At 36.8% G+C, this 23,671-nt stretch overlaps 1 protein-coding gene and 1 long non-coding RNA gene across 12 annotated transcripts in view; one reads left to right on the forward strand and one right to left on the reverse strand.

The window, feature by feature from the left end:
• DNM3 (dynamin 3) overlaps positions 1–23,671 on the reverse strand; it is a 619,318-nt gene that overhangs the window by 258,738 nt on the left and 336,909 nt on the right. The window lies entirely within an intron of this gene.
• On the forward strand, positions 6,888–13,288 carry LOC122452511. Its single transcript, XR_006272717.1, has 3 exons — positions 6,888–9,346; positions 9,616–9,690; positions 11,268–13,288. It is a non-coding gene; the product is annotated as an uncharacterized LOC122452511 (long non-coding RNA).

Genomic DNA, 23,671 nt, shown 5'->3' on the forward strand with positions numbered 1-23,671 from the left:
CTGATTTTCACTTATTAACCTTCAACCGGTGCTATAAAGCTCTGGTAGGCAGAGTTTTCAAAAAAAATAATGAAATGTGCACGCACTAAAACTAACGTCTAAGATTACACAAAACATTCACATGCTTTAGCTTTTAAAATGGGAAAAGAACTGATTTTGAAGTTGGTAATTCTCATACAGAAATCTGGTTTAGTTTAAAAGTATATAGAGACATAGATATACAAAAATATTTATAAATTACATAAATATTTACAAAGTATATAAATATATACACACACATACACTTACACATGCTTGCACATTCATACACATGTGTTTTAATATATACATACAAAACTATAATAAAAGCAGATAAAAGAGAGGAAGGTCATTACTGACTTTTCAAAGAGATTCTCCAAAAAGTTATCTTAAGGACCCCCTCCCACTACAGTGTTTTTTTAAAATCCTGTTGTCTTCCTTTCAGAATCAACTATTTTCTTCTATTTTTACCTATTTTACACAAAGATGATTTATTTACTCAATGAGATTATAAATATCTTGAGGAAAAGAACACTTTCTTCCTGAACAGTACTTGGTGTTGCTTGCATTTTGGAGTCACAGGACCAGGTTTTGAATAGAGGGTCAGTAACTGAATCAAAGGGCTTCCCTGGTGGCTGAGTGGTGAAGAATCCACCTGCCAATGCAGGAGACGCAGGTTCAATCCTTGGATCAGGAAGATCCCCTGGAGAAGGAAATGGCAACCCTCTCCAGGATTCCTGCCTGGGAAATCCCATGGTCAGAGGAACCCAGCAGGCTACAGTCCATGGGGTCACAGAGTCGGACACGACTGAGAGACTAAACAACAGCTGGATTCAAGATGGAGGCCTGGTTGTGTCCTCACAGCAGCATCTGATCTTCACGAGGCCTTTGTCTGGGTCAAGCCCTGATCCAAGTTTTTCTCACACATTACCCCTTTTAGTCCTCAGAGAAACCCTATTTTACAAATGAGGAAACGAGAGCTCATAATACTACAGTTAAACAATTGCCAAGGTCTCCAGATAGTAAACTGTGAAGTCAGGATTCAAGCCCACACCCTCCAGTTCCAAAACTCTTATTCTCCACTGTCTCTTGGGGCTTCCACTTCAACTGCAACCTTGGAGAAATCCTACCTTTGAGGGTTGTTGGATTAAATTATATCACATGTAAAAAACTAGTATGGAGGGCCTGGTCTAAAATCAGTCTCAAAAAAAAGTATTAAAAAGAAACAAAACAAACCTTTAAAAATGGAAAACAGTATACTTCCCTTTTTATACAACATTTACATTGTAGTTCTGAGTGTCAATGAAGTTACATAATCTGATTCTGATGACAAATTGAAGCAATTTTTCCTTAATATGCAAATAAGTGATTTTATAAAGATATATGATTCATATTCATTTACAACATGGAAATAACCTTTCAACATGAACTAATTTATACACCAAGTGCTTTCGTGTATCTATAAAAGTAAATTCTCTTCTCTTCTCATGAAAAGAAGTATTTTAATATGGTCTCACATATCCCTTAAATAAATTCTCTGGAGAATGAACAGAATTGGGAAGCCAGTTAAGGTAAGCTTAATATTTTTAACTAAACAGATTTATGTTGCATTTAACCCTTTTAGCAATTCATATAATTTGTGTTTCCCTTCTGAATATACCAAAAGATTATACATCCTATAATAAAGATATTGCACCATGTATTATGCAGGTATGCCTGTCATCACAAAGACTTGGAGCTTCTATAACGATGTACTGCATCATTGCAGGTATTCTGGAATAAGCAGAAAGCTCTCTTCACACACATATTTCCTTCGAGCCAGTATGCTTAACTTGCACTTCCAACCACAAAAGGGATACTTTTTCTACCCCTGAAAAATGTGCTTTCTGAGCCTCTATGTGATGCACACACAGATTTATTTTCCCCTTTTTGATACCATGCATGCTTGTTTCTGAGTCGTACTAAGGAAATAAACTATCGGTGATGTCAAAAGACATCAGGAGTCAATATTCTAAAATTATCAGTGACCTGAGGACACCATATTTCTCTTGTCCAAGTGAGCCAATACTCATTTTAAAGTCTGACTGTAACGTGGAATTCAATGAGAGTTCATAGTACATAGCATTCAGATGATGCTCATCAGCTTTCGAGGCTTGAAGCAGCAGCAGACTGCATTCCTAGTACGCTCTCACTTAAAATCTGCCTCAAAAGGCCAGCACTAATTTTCCAATCCTTTTTTTTTAACCTCCCCCTAAAGATTTCAAGACACTGCTTCAAATTTTACTGGAGTCATAAATCATATATTTACCTTCATGCGACTGGTGTTCAAGGAGCCAGAGTTAGGAAGGTTGGTCTGCCGGATGTATTATGTTTCTTAAATACAGAAATGGCTGCCGTGCACGCCAGTGGTTAGTAAAACTCAAAGACGTAACATTATCTTTCTCAATTGATTTGAGGAAAGAATGCTCATAAAATATTTACTGATTTTGGTTAGGGGCTGATTTCTAAATAAACAGACTCAGCAATGGAAATTCTAGAGACGGGCGAAACAAAACATGCATTAGTAAATGTACGTTTTAAAAATCAACTTTCTCACAATCTTTGCCTTTTGCAAGCTTTGTGAAGACTGTAAAATCAGTTGCACTAAGCTTATGATTTACAGGTGTTCTAATTTAACTTCTTTTTCAGTTGTTGAAAGAAAATCTGTTCACTCTTCTGGACTATTTCTCCTCTTTTTATAGCCTCTGATGTTACATCTCTGGCTAAGAAGGCACTTCACTGCAGTGACCTGAAGGCAGCCATTTGTTTGATAGTCAGAGAAGGAGAGAAAAAGGGAAAGCTTTGCTACAACAAATCTCCCAGTCCTTTTGGGCCCTGATAAAAATAGGAAATGCTGGTGACCAGAAGACAGCATTGCCTCCAATAAAAAAAGGAAAAAAAGTGCTAATCCATACAACATAAAGCCAAACTAAGTGGGGTTATCTTCCCTAATTTGCAATGAACTGGGGTCAACTAGATTTTTATCTCAAATACAAACTGGGAAGGAGACAACAACAAGAGAGGAAACACCACATCTTGGTTAGGTCCTGCTTTTCACACAAGATTGTATGACTGATAGCTACACAGGATGCTTCCAGAAGATTAGAAGGCCAAAAATAAGTAAGGAAATATGACTGGTCCAAGGTTCACAATTCTTTCTAAAAGAACAGTGCAACCTGATACATAACTGTAATACACATACATTTAAAAATTATACCATATTTTCCATTTAAGATTAAAAAATAGTATACCTTTAATTCTTGAATTATTGTCATGATAAAAGTTTGATTGGAAATCACGTACATACCATGTAACTTTTACTCATTTTTGATAATTTACTGACTGGCCTACTTTAGGCCAGTTAAAGAGAGTACAGACACCATTTCTACCTTCAATTAATATATTCTACTTGGGGGAAAAATCCAAACATGTGAAATAATAATATTTTAGTACAAAGTTAAAAGAAGACAGCAGATAACTGATAAATTATTAACAAGATGTTAAGTGCTATTCAAATTCAATAAGGGAAAAATTTATCTATGTGGGCTAACAATATGCTTCTCAGCACAGCCTCTGAGTCAGAAAAAAGTTGAGTTCTGCCACTTACTGTAATTACATGAGGTAATATGCTTAACCTCTCTGAGCCTCAATTTCACCACCAATAAAATGGGAATCATAATATTTACCCCTTTTTTATAAAGTTATTATAAGAAATGGATAGACTATATATGAAAGAATTTTGTCATCTATAAGGAGGCTATAAAATGACCATTCAGAAGGTGGTAAAAGGGTTCACATTAAACTGTTACCATCAATTTGAAAAAGCAGAGAGGGTAGAGGTTGGAGGGAAAGATTATTAACTTTTTCCTTACATACTTTCTATTATTTGAACTTTTATAATGCCCATGTACTAATCTTGCAACCAAATAAATTAAAGCTATATAAATGCTATCTGAAGTGTGCATACCTAGATGTCGCAGACTATTCTAACTGTAAATACTAATAACACTGTTCCTTTATAAATACATAGAAACAAGACTCAGTCCTGGTTTTAGTTTGAGAATTTCTAAAAATTATAAAAATTTGCTAGGCTTGGGAATGATAACCAACTGAAATAGTGCTTCCTTTCCATGACATTTTCAAAAAGAGCAAATTCTGTAGTCACCCAAAACCATCCATTGATTCAAACTATCACTTTGGTCAATACCTTTAGAAATAACCGAGTTAAATAACAATAGTTCTCAAAGGCAAGCCTTTATCATGTTTAACTTTGGTTTTTAGAGCCCATCACATTTTAGATATTTAACTTATAACTTTAAGAAAAGTCCTCAGGTCATTTCTAAGTGAATGCCAAGGGCTTTCCATAAAGGCATGGCAGACTTATTCCAACTGAACTTGGTCACAGATTAGCATTCCTAATGTTAGAAGTAAGTGTGAGCTCTTTGAGGGCAGGAATCATATCTTTTCCATCTTAATTCCAGTCCCTGGCATTGTGACTAGCACATGAGTAGGCAAGAATAAATATTTGTTGAACTATTTGGAAGAAAGTTTTCCTCACTCGGAGGCCCAATGAGATGGGCATATATGCTAAGTGGAACGTAACCTTTCTAGTTGTTTTTGTAGAAAATCACTTAAAATGCTTCAAAAGCGGTAAAAATAAGTATAAAAGTGAGTTCCTTAAATAAAATGTCATTTAAAAAAAAACCCTATTTGAGAAACAGATATCTCTTATATTTGAAAAAGCATAGATGTGTGAACTAAGATGAAATCATGGAGCAGACTAATTGGAATCACCCTTCATCAGCCTTACAAAAATTCCCAAGGCATGTTTCATCAATAAAACTGTTCAATAGAGGGCAGAGGAAAGGCTTTCACTGTTTGTGACAGCAACAAGCCCATACCTGGAGTGCTAGATTCCTGGCTGACTAGTATCTCTCTGGCTCATGGCTCCTCTATGATGATTTGTGAGTAAACATATACATACTCAAAAAAGACAGAATTGGTATCCACATGTAATGAAACTATTACTTTGGGCTTCCCATGGTGGCTCAGACGGTTAAGAATCCGCCTGCAATGTGGGAGACTTGGGTTCAATCCCTGGGTTGGGAAGATCCCCTGGAGGAGGGCATGGCAACCCACTCCGGTATTCTTGCCAGGAAAATCCCATAGACAGAGAAATCCCATCCCTGGCGGGCTACAGTCCATGGGGTTGCAAAGAGTTGGACACAAACTAAGCAACTAAGCATAGCACAGTCACACTTGCATATTTCTAGCATTATGTAATACTGTGAAGTAATGACAGGGGAAAAAGAAGTTGAGGCACACTGGGCTTGCTCAATCACTATTATGGAATAAGCCCTGAAAACATAAGCGTGGAAGCAGAAGTACAATGATAGGAAGTAATCCCTCCAAATTTCCACTGATGATTTAATCTCTCTATGAATGATGTACCTAATGCTAATATCTTAGTTCCATCCTAAACTGCTGGATAATTCTATTTTAATCTTATTTAATCTCCCTCCCTAGGTGAGCAGGGCTTGTAATAACTTTTGAACCCTTTAACGGTATGTTAATTCAAGAGAAGACATTTAACAACAAGAAAATGCTTTGAGAGAATTCTCACTTGAAGCCTTCTGAAATATTCAATCCAACATATTTTAAAGAGAGAGATTTTTCTGCTTCTAAAAAGTATTGCGGACAGTCAGTAGAAATTAATTCCGTTGGCTGTACTTCTTGAAAGAATTCTAAGTTTCTTAGTTTGGCCACTCAAATTTGGAAGCTATCTAGAAATTTTCTCACATTTTGATCCCTGGAAGGGCTATTAATCAAGCTCTTGTTTGAGGCAACTCAAACTTCAATCAGAATACTATGGACGGGAAGTCAGAGAACTGGACAATCAGAATATTCAACAGAATATATAATTGAAAACATCACCAAGAGAAGAAAAGTAGATGCCAGCGGGCTGATACGTTATAACCTTTGGTCAAGCGGTACTTGGCAAATTTCAACAGATTTAATTAACCACCGATAAAACTAAGCAGTAGAATACCATTAAAACAAAACAAAAATATTAACACAGACCCAGGAATTACCAGTGAAAAAAACAGTGCTGTACCTAATAGCATGGATCTACCAGAGGTAATTTGTTAGGAGATCGGAGTCGTTATTTCATAGTGGAGGCTTGAAATGAAAACTTTTAAGTTTCTTTAGGTCAAGCTATAGCACAGCGTTCGGAGAGCCAGCCAAAATCGCTGAGGAAGGCCACATGTGGAACTAATTACTCATGGAGAGGCCATGACAAAGAACATTTCTCCAGACTTTTCATGGGGGCTTCACTTTCAGGAAGTTGCTATAATTACTGTTCAAGTCTAGATCAGCCTGCAAGCTGCTGACAGATCCAACAGACAGGAGGAGGAGGAGGGAAAGAGAGAGAGAGAGGAAAAAAAAAAAAAAATGAACTTATCTGCCCTTTCTGACGAGTGAAATACCAGAAAATAAAGTACCACAGGAAAGCTCAAAAAGGTTTCCAAATGAGCCCTGGCTTCCAGTGTTCAACTTACTGTTTACTTTTTTATCTACCCTCTATCTTCAAATTACTTTTCGAGCCTGGATCGGACAGCAAATTTGTACTTCTACACTAACTCACTTTCAGTTGGCCACAGCAGAACTGTACATCTCGACTTTTTTTTTTTTTTTACAGCTTTTCCATACTGGGGCCCACTTCCTGCCCAGTTGAGGAAAAAAATCTGGCCTGAAGATGAAATGACTGCTTAACATTACACTAAAACATCTGGTACCATTTTATGCACAGACCCATGTCTGAGAGCAGGCGATTCCAGCGGTCTCTCCAGCGGCACAGCGCATACCCAAACCTCCCCAGGGTGACATCATCCCATATATGGACTCTCCAGCCCAGCCCTCCCCCTTTTCCTGGTCCTAAATTCATTGCCAGTTCCCCAGTCTGCAGCAAATGTGCCACGTCAAGACTGGAAATCACAGCCCTTGAGTCTCAGTCGGGGCAGCAGAATTCGGGGGGGAAGCCGAAGGCAACCCCTGGTGCAGGAAGGGAGGCTTTTCCCCAACACCGGGAGAGGATTTTTAAGTGCATAGTTGGAAGCTTCTGGAGATCCTGCTCCGTCGCCCCAGTGTTCAGACTACCTGTTCAGGACAATGCCGTTGTACAGTAGTCTGCACATTGGTTAGACTGGGCAAGGGAGAGCAACGCCATGGACAGCTGGGGACAAAAGTGGCTGTTTCCAAGGAGGAAGACATTTGTTTGCTCCTTTTTTGAATCTCATATCCAGTGTTTTTCTTCACAGGTTTTGCACAGTAGGGGCCAGGAAGCCCTCGGGGACACTGCCGAGAAAGGACTGCTCGAGGGAAGACCTGTGGGTAAGGCCTTCTTGACTGCTCACCTGGGCTGTGACCAGGAGAGCCCAGGTGGGGAGCCAACGATTTGCTTTCACATGGGAGAGAAACCGAGGCGGGATTGTGACAGACAGGTCTGCGTTTACTTTTAAAAGAGCAACGATGTGTGGTACACTGCGATTTACTAGCTGTTGTTCAATTTCTGGAGTTTAAGTATTTTCTTAAATTTAAAGGTTTTCCCACTTCAAAATGAAATATGAAAAGACGCCAAACACTTAAGAATAATTTAATGAGGCTGGTTTTGAATTGTTGAAATTGATAATCCAGAGACTTAAAAACATATTTGAATGAGAGCTGAATTATAACATTTAGCATCCCAGGATTGAATCCATTTTGCCCCAAAGTAAACAATACTTGCTATTTTTAAAATGCTATCTGAATAGTGCTTTTCTTAAATTTTATATAATATAAATATCAGGAATAATATTATCTAACAATAAAAGGAGAGGCTGCCAAGAATTTTTGCCTACCAGACAATGCAGATAGGACTGGTCCAGAAAAGAGCACCAACCCAGAACTTATTGAGTCAGCAACCAAATAAATTGGAGAATAAAAACCTCTATATTCAGATATTCCAATATGTATCTCTGTATTACATTTTTTAAAAATCTAAGAATGGTTGATAATTGCTGGTCAGCTGAGCCTTCCTGGCTATATTTTACAATGCTTCTATTTCTCTGAGCACTTAAAATGATAAGGTACTTTGTCTAGAAACCCACTGATAAAAAAGGAATTTGTAAACGAAAGCAAAGTTTTCTTTGGTCAGTTTCCAGCTGTCCTGGGGGTGAAGGAGGGTGGGAGAGGGGGAGGAAGGTGGGAGGGAGGAAAACCCTCAAGCTGAATGAAATCCCAATAGAGAGAATAATGGAGAAAGTCTGGATTGCAATACGTGCAATACGATCCATGTTGAACTTTAGAGATGGGTCCCTTAAAGAACGTTCTGGAAAAAAATGTTACTGCTTTAACCTTCATTTATATCTATCCCCAAACAATTCCATATAATGAAAATATCTGTTCTTTAGGCTTTTGTGTGAATGTACCCTCTTTTGTCCTCCTTTAAATTCTGTCATGTTATAGTGATTCCTTAACAAATCCTTTTCCAAATCATACATTTTGCAACAATTCAAACATTGTCACAAGTTCTCTGGCAAAACATTTGATTACCAAAGTGTCCCCCTAGTTATATTTTGTTGAAAGAACTTATTTTAAAAGTTACCACTTGATCATTCCAAAGCTGGTAGAAAAGTTTTCTCTTTTATTCATTATTTTTAGCTAAAATACAAAAAGCAAGGATTTATTACAGCGATTTCTTCCATTTAAATGATTCAGTAATGTCATCCTTTTTTTTTTGTTTTCTATTGTATCTTGGAGGCTTCCATTATTAATTATTTCTAACAGAACAAGTAAGATTTTTTAAATCTACTTTTTTTTTTTAACATAGGAAAACAACAACAAAAAAATCTATTAGGTAGCTTTACAGGAGTTTATTTTTTCAAGAAACATATTTTTACTGTTTGATACAGTTACCAAAGAAGATAAAGTACTTTGGCAATATTTAAGAATTTTCAAATATGAGGGTTTTTTGTCTTGTGTTTTTACTCCATAGAATAACTGAATTTCCTAACTTGCTTTCATTTCACGTATGTTTAATTTAAATGTCTTTTTTCATATTAAGTGGCCTTTTTGCTTTAAAGAAACAAATCACCACTGGTTCCTCACCTATTTTTTCCCTCAGGGTGACTTTTAGTCTGGAGACAGAGGGGACCCGGTGGTGTCTTTGGCCTAAGCAGAGAAGCAGAAACATTATTAATTTGAAAAAAGCATAGCCGAGGAACCGCTGCATGTGCTCGGTGGAGTTCGGGTAACCTATTTTTGATGCAAGCTTTTAACAAATGGGAAGGAATAGTATGTATTTTTAAATTGTATGGACTAAATTAAAAATCAAAAGTAAAAGCTCACTGTATAAACCACTGCCAACTAAAGGAAGGATGGTAGTTTATGCGCTGGTATATATACCAACATGTATAAACATATGTATGATAAAATAACCCTATCTATTTCCAGGGCAATTAGGATAATGTTTAACTTTATTTTGATATTACTTTGTAAGGAAATATACAAATATTTTAGGAATCAAGGGATCTATTCCAGAGGAAACTAACCAACAATGAACATCCTCTACTAAAACTACCCCTGGAAATAATGGTAAGTGCTAAGTATTAAAATTAAATATTGTACATCTTCAGAAAGACAAAATTGTTTGCAAGGCCCATCCAAAGTGTACTTCTTAGGAACTTAGTAGTTACTTTGCATTTTAGCACATGGTGATTGATAAGTTAGACTAGTTACTGAGTTAAAAGGAGAACTTTTTCCGCTATCTAAGAAAAGGAAATTCAGAGCCTTAGCTTCAACATCATCATTTCTTAATTGGAAAGAATCAATATGAAACAGTTTATTTACATTTTCAACTCCCACTGTTTTTTGGTTTTTTTTTTAAGCCATAGATCTTAAAACCAAAAGAAAATTTATTTACAATGGGACAAAATTTCACACGGGTTACTTTCTTGCAGTTGTCAATAGGTTTAATGTCCTTCCTGCTTGGCATTTGAGCTTTCTGCCAAGATACTGTGTTTATATTTTTTAAAAACCAAAATATACTATCTACCCCCACCTCTCACCCTACAGACCACCCAAGTTTTTCACTTTGTGGGAAAGAGTTCTGGCACAAAACTCCTAATGAAGGAATCGTCTTCCCCAACCCCCCTTTTTTCTGGTTGAAGTCTTAAAACTGTTACAGGACATACAAAGAAAATACAATTTGGTAATGTAAAAATGTTCACTTACCCACCAGCATCCATCCTTACTAAAGAGAAGTCAAAGCTTTTGATTACTCTACAAAAGATTTGTTTTTTAAAAACAACCCACTTTCCTCTCTCTACGGAGACTATCCCACCCATCTCAATGTCTAAATAATAACTAAGAGACCATCACTCATAAATGCCAGCTTAAAATAACTAGAAGTCAGGCTTTAACCTAAGAAAAGACAGGAAATTCCTGCATAAAGATTGAAACTTTCTTATTTGCTTTCTTCTACTTTTTTAACCTTGGTGTGCTACAAATTATGTAGATAGAAATATCTGTCAATTGTTTGAAGCGCTCTCATTAAGGATTTTTATCAGTTTTAATAAATAGAGGTAATAAAGTAAATTAAGGAAAATAATTAAATCTTAGTTTTGAATTTCCTGACTTTTTGTGACAACCAGTTTCCTGGAGTTGCTTTGGTTTAATTTTGCTGTAAAAGACTTAGAATAGGATTCATTTTTTGCATTTCTTTCTTAAGGTCATAAATAAAAGACCAAAAAACGGCATATGACCATATATAAAATAGAAGGTATAGAATATAAACAGTTCTTTTATATTTTACCTACTATTTTGAGTGATAATGAATTAATATTCACTGGACAGTTTAGAAGACAGAAAAAAGTCTACAGTATGTTTTTAGCCTTCCATCTTTTACAAAAGCTTAGAGGCAGGTTCAATATAACCAAAAGGTGTGCATATACCACATACTTACTAAAATTGTGCTTTTAAAATTTTTTAGAAACATAAATTGTCCAAACATCTTATAAGTAGAATAAAATCATTTTTTAGCAAGATTTTTTGCCCCTGAAAAACAGTTATGGTTTTTCAGACACAAAGATATTGGGATATCTTGTTTTAATAGAATTGCTTCATATTAAAGGATAATATAAACTCACAAATATTTCTTTCTATTTTTTCAGGTTGCATGCATCATTCCTTTAATTGAGCAGAGTTAACTGGATCAAATTATTTATGGGAGAGAGAGGGAAAGCTATACAGAATTACAGTAATTTTAAAATTCTACCAATATGCTCTTTGTTAGTGAATCACTCCATAAATATTTTCTGTTGCATTGAAGGCAGCAACAGTAACAAAATAGTTCCTTAAGGTATTTGTTTTTGCATACTCTGGCCTTGTAATTATCTAAGTAGCAGCCAAGTTTAGTGATGGTTTTGATTCTGTCAAGAAAAAATAATAAGTCTTCCACTCAGAAGTGATGACCAGAAACAATCTGATATTTATTTTTTGAAATTAAATAAATAGAAAGTTGCACTTACCAACTTTTTGTTAAAACTGTACCATATCTAATCACTGCATAAAAATTCAGATGTATAGAATACTGTCATTTCTTCAGTCTCTAAAATCTAATTTGTTCTCCGTAAACTTTCTCTTCTCTATTTTCACAGAATTTTACAATTAAAGGGAAATAACAAACTATTTGCTTCCTTAAAATTCTTTGGAAAAAATTCCCTAAGTACACACTCCTTGGACAATAAGGTTTTGTTTTATTCTTTAAGAAATTCTGTTTATTGGAATTTTGACTATCTACATATTTTATTTTTTAAAGGGCAAAGGAATTTGTTAAGTATCTCTAAGGATGTGAATTGATTATTTACATTAAAATAACCAGTAGAGTTATTCTCAAGTCACCAGAATTAAATTTCCTAACTGTATGCTTACCACTATTAACTCTTTCTTATACGAATTTTAAGGAGATTTTTTAAAGGGTCTGATTTTCATTTTTGGATATGAAATCGAGTTTCCTTTTCTATGCTTAAGGTACTATTTTGTAACTGCACTGCACTAACATGTCCAAAACACACTGTGAGCATCACTATGAGCAACAACCTTTTAGATTATACCCTCTTGATTCATGGCACAGCCCTGTAGTTAATTAAGAGGAGGAGAACTTAAGCTCACAATTGCTTTTTATTTGGTTTTCACATCCATACTCTAAAACTTTGCATTAAAAAGAATATGAGAAATTTAAATAAATTTCTGTTGCTTAATAAAATATTGATGAAAATGCATTCCCTTGTGAAAATCCCACTGTCAAAGCATCAAATACCAAAGTCCGCTGGTTGAACTGTCAAATACATTAGGCTCATTAATTATTATGAATATGGCTTCCATTTCCATGTAAATGACAAGCTTCTTTTTCATGGGCAAGGTTATGGTACTTATCCATTACAAGAAACATGTATAAACACAGTCTTTATCTTTAACCTCAGTTTTAAAATATGCAGAGTTTTCGTGAAGAGGAAAAACATCTGGTTCAATTACTCTGAACTCTGACTGCATGTGGGCCAGTAGTAATATGAATTGGATTTAAGAATAAACCGTGTGTTTAGTCTTTTTTGTTGTTGTTTTTTCCTGAAAATGTCTGTGTGAGCTTTCTGTTATGTCAATTATCCATGTTAGCACATTTGGAACAAATGTATCAGTGTAACTTTCTGAATAAAGTCGAAAGTCTAACTTGTTTTTAGCTCCATAATGTTTTAATGTTTAATTCTATTGTGTGTTTTTCTCCCTTTCCCCTGACCTTCCAAAATCACCAAATCTGGAAAACAGGCTGATTGTATCTGCCCATGAGCAGAGGAAACCCGAAGGAACCAAGGGCCTGGCTGGACGGAGTTGTCATGTGTCTGCCTGTCTACACTTGCTGTGCAGAACATCCGCTCACCTGTACAGCAGGCACAGACAGGCAGTCACATGACAACCCAGCCTGAGTGACAACCAGCCATTGAGAGAGAGCAGCCCTCACTCCGTAGCACCTACACCAAGAGCTACAGCCAAAATGAGGGACGCGGGGGCCTGGAGTTTTAATCTGTTGGTTTCTTAACTCGTATGTATTCTTCTTCTTCTTCTTCAAATATTGAAACCCACCAAAAGTAAAGTGAGTGGTGCTTATGAAATATAATAAAACCCATTTCTGAAAATATCACTGTGCTTTCTATAGTTCTCTTTTCCTAATTGTTGTCAGTAAATTACTACCCTTGACATTGATTGTACACAGCTTTGCAGCACCCCCCAAATGAATATAACTTCAGCCTGATGCTTGACAAAGAATAAGTAATTCTAATAATTCTACTTCCAAAACTAAGTTTAGTTTTGGAACTAAACCATACATCATGACTTTTCAAGAGAAAGAGGAAGAAAAGAAAAAGAGTGACGAGATAATACTCCAGGGACCATGTATTTTGAGTTAACAAACTCTGCCAGCTTGGGTCTGGGTAAAACACAATGAAAAGAGTATTTACTTCCAACATAATTTTCAAATGTACTAGAGCAATTGCTTCTTTTGATACATAGAAAGCCGAAATTGAAGCTCTGATATTTCCAAGTGTCACGATGTACATAAGTTTATTATTGTCATTGTTTAATTAAGAAGGAACTATATTTCTTAAGGTGGTATTTAAGGGGCCAAAGCACATGTATTCACTTGGAATACATGCTCCCATTCACTGTAAACTTTCAAACCCTTGAAATGTTCAGGCAATTCAATTATTTTCAAAAAGAACAAAGAAAGGCATTAAAGGATATGCAGGGTATATTCTGCCATATCTTTTGAGGAAATATCAAAACTTCAGTTTACACCCTGTGAACTGGATTGAAATGATCAGGGTCAGCCTATTTATATGAATATTTCAAACATTCAAGGGTAAAAAGCAGGGAGATGGGTAAACTTAGAAATTTTGTCAACTTTGATTGGATTCACTAAAATGTTTTAACCTCAGTATTTAGAACTAGTTTTCCTCTTTCTTAGAAACATACTGGTCAAGCTTTAAAAAATGTTGCACAAGATTACCAAATTTTGGGAGTTTTCTTAAACCTAAACATTTCAAATGTATATTTTGGACTACAGCAAACTATTTTTATTCAGATATTTCATTTTTACAATGAAAGATTTAATCATAAGGTTAAAAACCACCAGGTTCAAAACTTCTATTATTATGTGATATTTTACCAACCTGACACCATTGTTTCTTAAAAATAACATCAATAAAAACAGTGACTGGGTAAAACTAATAGGTAAAAATATGATTAAAACTAAATTCTTGCATTTACAATCTGGCCTAAGGAAATATGTAATCTGCTAAAATGTGCAACTGCAAAACACATTGTGCAATGAAGGTTTTTACCTTAAAGAAGAGTCCCCTGATCAGCAAATAAAGTCCTAAACAATAGTTCACAAAACGTAAAATATAAACAAATGCAAAATATAACCAAAATATAAAATGTAAAAATACAGAATCACCCAATTATAAATGCTCTATATAATCTGTAGCAAACATATCTGACAAAAGTCCACATGTGGACACTGCAAGGCAGTGCCATGTAGTGCTTATAGCCCTCTGACTGACACAATAGCTTGATCAGAACATGAAGGAGATCTTTCCATTCGACCAAACTCCCAAGGGAAAGCTAAGGAGGCCAGACCAGCACATTCATCCGGTAGTAAGCCACTCCAGGATGATGTTTCAAATAATTTTCCCTTAAAACAGGAGGTTAATGTATTGGTATTATATTTTTTTTTATCTTAGCTTGAAAGAATGTCATATATATACATTTACATTCATATATATGTATATATTTATAGATATGTAAATCTGTTAAATGAGTTACATTTAAAATTTTTACTCTTCCAGGAAAGAGTAATAGAAAGGGTAATATTTTTCTTCTAATATAAACTTCTGAGTACAATGAATAATACATATGAGGGAATGGGTTTAAGTCTATAAGTATTTTTAATAAATTTGAGATAGCATTTACTATTATGGTTTGTTGAATATAATACCATCTATTTTTCAAAATTATAAATCTTTGGATAATGCAAGAACTTGGAAATGTTTATATGAAATAATCCTGCATTAAAAAGCATAACATAAGATAGCTTATGTATATGAAAAAGCACACATATAACTGTGATCATGAAGAATTTAAAGTAACATAAATGTTTTAAATCTTAATATTTATTGAGAATTTTTATAAAGTAAAAATACCTAGGCTTTGGCTAACTAAAACAACTGAGCAAGGAGTGTGACTAGCGTTCACAGGGTCAATCCTGACCTCATCAGAGGGAACATACAGATCTAGCAGGAAACAGCCAGAAACTTGAAAGTGTAAGTGCAAATGCAAAGAGCCGAAGATTTCTGTAACTTCTCGGTCTCACAGCTTTTGCCATCCAGGGATATAGTAGCTGTCACTTTGTTTCCTATTACCAAAGTTACATGTGTCAACTGTTACAGCTACATAATAAAACAATACTAAGTAAATATCCCTACAAGGGAATTATATAATCTCCTTATCACGCTATCCAAATACATCAACCCACAAAAATGAGGCCTGTAATTTTTGAAGAGTCCAAAGAATGTCCTTATTTCAATGCAAATTTTGGATTATCTTCAATACTGTAAGGTTGGTACATTTCCACTGGAAATACTTCTGCTGAATTACCCTACTTCCCTAGGAGTATTCCCATTATGATTTTAATCTTCATGTTGGCCTACTTAAATGGAAAAAAATATTGACTATGTACTATCATTATTCATAAATTGGATTTTAACTACCATTTACACTTTTCTTATTGATATCAAGAAAAATAAGACTCTTTTTCCTTGAATCAGAATATTCTATTCTAATGTGGGTTTTTTTTTTGGAATATTTTAAATGAAAGCCATCACATTTTTTTTCCAAAACTGATTTTAAGTATTAATGTAAAACTATCTGAATCCAAAATCCTTTTGAAATTATAGTTTCTATTTTATTCCAATGCCTTGCCCTTTTTAAAGGCAATCCCTCCAAAGAACCATGCAAAATATATTTATAATATATGAAAATGACATTGGGAAATTTATTTTCTGCATAAATTATCTTGATTCCAGGAAGTTATATGATCAGAAGAAAAAAAAAAGCCCATTAACCTTCAATGATGAAAATTAAGAAAAATTTAAGACAGTCTGTCTCTAGTGGTAATTTTACCCTGTAATTCAATAATTTGGTTTAGGCACTTGAGATACTAAGATATGATGAATAACTATACTGTGCTTTATTTATTTGCTCAACCACATCTTCACTCAACCAATAGTCACTTAGCATCACCTATCAGTACTGTCTACTGGTGGTAGAACATGGTACAAGATAGTGGCTCCTTGTGTCAGGAGGCTTACAGTTGAGCAGGAATTTAAGCAATCAACCAATACTTGGCACACGTAATGAGTTTTTGTCATTTTACCATCTGAAAAAAAAATCCCTCAAATTCATTGATTTCTATCAGTTTCTTTCAAACTACCTAGCCCACGCTGCCATTACCTCTTACTATATCACAACAATAGCTTTGTAGCAACTCTCCAATCTAGCTTTGTCCCCCTCCAATCCACTCTCTACAAACAATCAAAAAGATCTATAAAAATTTCAAATCCTATTATGTGACTCTCCAGCTTAAAAACTTCAAAGTTGTCTCATCATTCTTAGGATCAAAATTTATATAATCCTTTTCTCTGTTCCAGTCACAGTGGCCTAAATTCAATTTCTTATACTCATCAGGCTCAATCTTGCCTTAGGCATTAATACAAACTTTCTCTGACCACTCAGTTTAACGTCACCCCTCTCCAAGCTGTGAGTCCCATCCCAGATACTTCTTAAGTCAAACACATCATTGTATTTATTTTATTCATAGTTTGTAATCTGAATCTCATAGGTGTTCTTGATTATGTTTTCTTTATCAAGAAGTATCCTTCATAAGGGGCTTCCCAGGTGGTGCTAGTGGTAAAGACCCTGTCTGCCAATGCAAGAGTCACAAGAGATGCAGGTTTGAAGAAGATTGGGTTGGGAAGATTCCCTGGAGAAGAGCATGGCAATCCACTACAGTATTCTTGCCTGGGACAGAGGACCTGGCAGGCCACGGACCATAGGGTTGCAAAGAGTCAGAAACAATTTAAGTGATTCAGTACACGCACACACATCCTTTATAAGAGTGGGAAACTTGTTAACCACTTTATCCTTAGTGACCAGGATAGTGTCTGGTACACAACTGGTGCTCAGAATATATTTGTTGGGAAATAGGTGATTAGGAACATAGCACTGACACTTAGTAGCTGGCTAAATTACTCATTCTCTTTGAGTCTCAATCTTCATTTTTAAAATGGAGAATGTACATGAAATATTAACTAGGCTCAGTGCCTGGTAAACTACAAATGATAAATGTTAACCATTATCATGATGATCATCATCCAGACCACCATTCAGATTGAAACCTGGGTTTCATGAGTTTCATGAATAGCAGAGATGTTTTTTACAACTACAATTACTTTAGAACTAAGGAGCAACTTGTTAACTGGAAGTCCATTTGGCTTGGTTGAGTATTTTGACTAATCTGGATATACAAAACTGAGACTGAAGCGAGGGCTGGACTACATGCTAAGGAGAGCTGAATGGATGCACATAAAAGAATGAGGAAACACGGAAATACCTTGAGTTTGGGGCAATCCGAACTGACAGCATTGAGTAGAGTGATGGGAAGGGGAAAAGAAAGAGGCCAGTGCACCCTCCTTGGGCTGAGCCAGCACAAGGCTGGAGTTGCTAAGTAGGGTGTCGTCACCTGGTTAAAAACTGCTGCACAGAGGGTTGTCTAATGTTATACTTAAGGTAGTTTGAGTTTCTGTATTGCTTCTTCTAATCCTTAGTAAATATAAGTACTACAAATATCTTTATGTTACTATTTTGATAGAAATCAGAAGAACTGAGTAGGATTCATCCAAGACCCCAAGGGATGTATGAGACATGCAAGCCCACAAATCCAGCTCTGTCCTCACCCCCATATCCAGCTCCTCCTTGACTTGGGGTATACCCAATGACAGAATACCCTGGAGAGAATGAACCCAAGAAGAGGCCTACATAGCCCCTAGAAACGTGTGCAGGGCCACTTTTCTAATAATGCTAAAGGATAATATGGGCTTCCCTGGTAGCTCAGCTGGTAAAGAATCCACCTGCAATGCAGGAGATCCCAGCTTGATTCCTAGGGTGGGCAGACCCAGTGGAGAAGGGACAGGCTACCCACTCCAGTAGTCCTGGGCTTCTCTGGTGGCTCAGACAGTAAAGAATCCACCTGCAATGCAAGAGACCTGGGTTCGATGCCTGGGTTGGGACGATTTCCTGGAAGAGGGCATGGCAACCCACTCCAGTATTCTCACCTATAGAATCCCCATGGACAGAGGAGCCTGAAGGGCTATAGTCCATGGGGTCACAAAGAGTCAGACGCAACTGAGCACCTAAGCACAGCACAGCACAAAAAATATATAGTCAAGCATCCAATAGGTAGATTAATTATGTTTTCCATAAGCACGTTGTATTATATAGATTCTCTGAAGATTACAAGTGGAAATAACATTGCCTGGGACACAGGTTGGAAACCTTTCTATCAAGATCATCTGTCAGTAACATTACAAATATCATTACTGTAACACACAATAATGGTTCAAAACATGTGGTCCACAGATGTTTGAAGGTGTTCATGAATCCATCTAAAACTTAAGGATAGGATAGATAGTTACTTTAAGGATAGGGAGAAAACAGGGGAAATGTTGGGGACCTACTATTGCCATCATACAAACTCGAGCTTAAAATTATTACGTGGGGTTATCACGCTATTGCCTCTGCCATCTTGGATAGGAAATCACATAGTTTGATATCACCATCTCTAACTCACAGGCTGAAGGAGAGGCAGCATGGAAAAGTCCCACTGAAGAGACAGAATCTGAATTTCATCTTACTCTCTGAACCATACCATTCTCTGCTGAAAAATTCCAGATCCCATACATCTTATCTCACAATAGGAAATAACAACAAATTGGAAATTAGAAGGCATGTGAGTCAAAGAATGACATTATTGTTCAGTTCAGTCGCTCAGTCATGTCTGACTCTTTGTGACCCCATGAACCGCAGCACACCAGGCCTCCCTGTCCATCACCAACTCCCAGAGTTTACCCAAACTCATGTCCATTGAGTCGGTGATGCCATTCAACCATCTTATCCTCTGTCGTCCCTTTCTCCTCCTGCGCTCAATCTTTCCCAGCATCAGGATCTTTTCAAATGAGTCAGCTCTTCACATCTACATTATTGTAGGAGGGTGTAATATTACTTGCAATGATAAGAATAAATATATAAATGTGATACCTAAAAGTTTATAAAGGCACTTGTTAACATATGATTTCTTAGAGTTGTACAAATTCCTTTTGAGGTGATTTGGTCAATAATAGTCCCCATTTGAAAAGCTAAAACAGAGGCTCAGAGAAGTTTGACTTGTTCCAACACTGGCAGTTAATCATAGAAAATTCACATTCTCTAGCATCTTACCCTTTTCACTGCACCATTGTCTATAGGGTCTTTCGTTCAATTAATGTCACCCTGTAAAGAGTTTGAACCACCATTCTTTAATCACAAGTACACTTCATAAGCCATTTACATTTACTACAAACCTGTCATAAGTTAAATAAAACCATATCCATTTATATGACATAATATGCTATTTATTCCACAGCCAACTAGATCATAATGAAAACATATCAGTCTAATTACATAAGAAAGCAGAAATAAGAAAGAACATAGAAACAAACCATAATTCTCTATGTTAATTTGAATGTAAGTTATTAAATAAATGACAAACATGTAACTTAATATTTACAGGGTCACATTTGCTTTACTGAGACAGAAAAACTTCCATGGAACAGGATTTCCAAAATGTGTAGCTACTGATGTGAGAGATATCAGAGGAACAAAACACAAACACTCAACTTACCAACAAACTGACTCCAAAAGTTGAGTAAGAACTCGTGCTTATTATCACAAAGGAAAATTTTAAATTTGGGGTTTTCAAAGTTGCCCGCAGAAACATGTTTAATCCATATCCAGAAGCATAGTTAAGCTATGAGAGCAAGGCTGGTATGAAATCTAAGCATCATTTAAAACTGCTACTAAAGGATGGGTGTTGAGGGAACAAATTCAAGAGGCCAGAGACTGATCACTACCTCAAAGCCCCACCCTCCTCATATTTCTCCTGACCTCCTTTCCCCATACCCTCTCTTCCATCCTCATCTCCCAGCAGGTGCTAATAACTATTAACTGAATAACGCTGAAGAGCAAGGAACAGTGCTGACGCCTCCCTTCTGTCCCACCAGCAGGCTCAAAGGTGGCCTGCGGTGGTCGGAAGTCCTGGTAAGAGAAACTGAGCAGAATAGAGAACCAGGGTGGTGGTAGCCAAGAGGCAGTAAGATGGGAATAAATGAGAATGGCTCCAGGGGAATAAGGCTCTGTCCCACTGACACAAAAACATTGAAGATAGGGGTCACGAGTCAGGCACTAATATCTGGAAATTTTCCTACCTCTTTTTTTGAGCAGTTTTTCTTAATGAGGAACAGTATCTAATGACTACAGTGTAGCTGTATGTGGCCCATCAAGTTGCGACCCTGAACTTGGGCTCTCCCCTCCATCCAGCACAAGCCACCATCTTCTCTTGCTTCAACCACTGATACAGTCTTCTAGCTAGTCTCCCTTCTTTTCTTCTTGCCAACCCCACTCCATCCACATACACATTACATCCCACACATCATGCTAAACCCAGCAGCCAGAGTGATCTTTCTAAAACAGAAATCCAATCAGGCCACATCCTGTTGACACAGGCAGATGGTTTTCAATTATCCTCGGGATAAAATCCAAATCACTGGTGGGGCCTGATGCGATACCTCTGATTTTATTTCCTATTTCTCTGTCTTACCCCTCCTCCATTTTGCCCACTCCCACCCTGGAGGATTCTTCAATACAATCTTCGACACAGTTCATCATTCCAGTCTTTGCTGCAGTGTTTCTTCTTTCCAAACACTCAATCTAAAGGTTCCTCTTCCTATCAGTTTCTAGCTCATTGACCTATTTTCTTCAGAGCACTTAATATCTGATTTTGTATTATTAGTCTAGTAGTTAGCTCCATAGGGCACCAAACTTGCCTGTCATTTTCTCTTTTATCAACTACTCTAAACTAGGAAAACAACCCTTTTCTTAACTTTCTTCACCTCAATCAACCCAATTTGTTTCAAGGATCATTGTTACCCATCCCTGCCTCTCAAGACACACACACACAACCACCTTTCACATATATACCTTTAATAAAAATGTTCTCTGGCACCCAGTTACTATTATAACTGCACACATGTATTTTCTGTTTATTGTAATCAAGTGCTCATGACAGAACTTCGGCAGCAGAGATTTTGTAAAAAGCTTTTCTGAGTTTATAGCAGAGAGGAGGGGCTGACGGGTGACCATGAGCTCACCAAGCCCTCAAATCCTCCTCCTTCCCTGCAAAGAGCATCATGTGCCTTTCAACTGGCTTCTTTCAGTACCCACACAGCCAAACAACGAAAACAACAAAACCCCTAAAGCCATACTCCAACGGTAGTAGCAAATCTGAGTCTTCAGAGCTCCTGATACTAGCACTCATGAAAAGGTCAATGCCAGGATGCCTGGAACGCATCTTAATAAATCCTCAGTGGAACGAGGTTGACTAGGAAAACTCCAACACCTTGGAGGTTCTTGCCTCCATTTGTGGTTGAGCCAGATAGCTTATATTCAAATTTCTGCTTTGTCATCAAGCAGTTGTGAGACCTTGGTAAGTGAGTTATTCTCACCAACACCAAGTGTTTTCCATAAGAAGAACTGAACCCCAAAAAATGACTTTTTCAAAAGGTTATGTTTTTTCCTTCATTTACTTACCTGAAAAATGAAGATAATTATAGTACTTATCCTTAGGATTATAATGTGGATTAAATGAGTCATTAGTGAAAGTTGCTCAGTCATGTCCGACTCTTTGAGACCCCATAGACTATACAGTCTATGGAATTCTCCAGGTCAGAATATGGGAGTGGGTAGCCTTTCCCTTCTTCAGGGGATCTTCCCAATCCAGGGATAGAACCCAGGTCTCCTGCATTGCAGGCAGATTCTTTACCAGCTAAGCCACAAGGGAAGCCCAAGAATACTGGAGTGGGTAGCCTATCCCTTCTCCAGTGGATCTTCCTGACCCAGGAATTGGACTGCGGTCTTCTGCATTGCAGGCAGATTCTTTACCAACTGAGCTATGAGGAAAGCAAATGAGTCATTAATCAGTATAAAACTAGGAATTTCCTGGTGGTCCAGTGGTTAAGAATTCACTTTCCAATGTAGGGAATGTGGGTTTGATCCCTAGTTGGGGAATTAAGATTCCACATGCTGTGGGCCAACTAAGCCCATTAAGCTACAACTAAGACCTGACACAGCCAAAAGTAAATAAGTATATAAAGAAAAAAATAAAAATAAAACTAGTTATAATTATTATGCTTCTTCAGCAAGGTCTTTTGCTTTCCCTGGAAAAACTGAGAGAGACTCAGAGGCCAATCTGTATTTAAATGTACATAAATAATCACCTAAATCCTTGTAAGCAAAATGTGCCTAAGAGAAGATTTAGCAGGGCAACTGAACACAAAAGAAGATTTTCTATTTCCTGATGTTTATATATAGGAAGGCATCTCAGAGCTCTGGGAAGCTATAGCCTTTAAACATTGGAGCTTCCACAGAATTAAGAGGGTTATCTAAGCAGCCAGCCCAGGAAAGAAACCAGTGCTAATCCTCAGACTCGTGACCAATGTCACGTTTGACTGAAGTTAGTAAAATATATGACATAAACATTTGAAATAAAGCTTTTGAGTAGAAATTTCCTTTGGATCTTTCTATAGGATTTGATTTCCTTTTAATTTGGACTTCCCTGGTGGCTCAGACGGTAAAGCGTCTGCCTACAATGCGGGAGACCCAGGTTCAGTTCCTGGGTTGGGAAGATCTCCTGGAGAGGGAAATGGCAACCCACTCCAGTATTCTTGCCTGGAAAAATCCCATGGACAGAGAAGCCTGGTAGGCTACAGTCCATGGGGTTGCAAAGAGTTGGACACGACTGAGCGACTTCACTTTCACTGCAGAAAATATAGTGGCCCTTGGTGGGTCATCTGATACTTATTCCACACACAATTGTGCACAAAGCACTTAGAACTAGGCAGGACACAAAGCTTTCCCCCAATAATTTGAGAAAGTACCTTGTAGTGTTTTCAAAAGCTATCAAGCCAAGAATGGAAGGACTTTTAACTCTGAAATGCTTGCCATTTACAGTTAAACACAACTGACACAATCTCACCTGTTAAATAGTTTTGCCATCACAGAGTATTCTTAACCAATGTTTGCATGCTGCGTTAAAAGCACCAAAAACTTCTCACCTCAGACCAGAACTAGTAAAATTTCCAAAACACTGCTGAAT

This window comes from Cervus canadensis, chromosome 13 (genome assembly GCF_019320065.1).
Source record: "Cervus canadensis isolate Bull #8, Minnesota chromosome 13, ASM1932006v1, whole genome shotgun sequence".
NCBI lineage: Eukaryota > Metazoa > Chordata > Mammalia > Artiodactyla > Cervidae > Cervus > Cervus canadensis.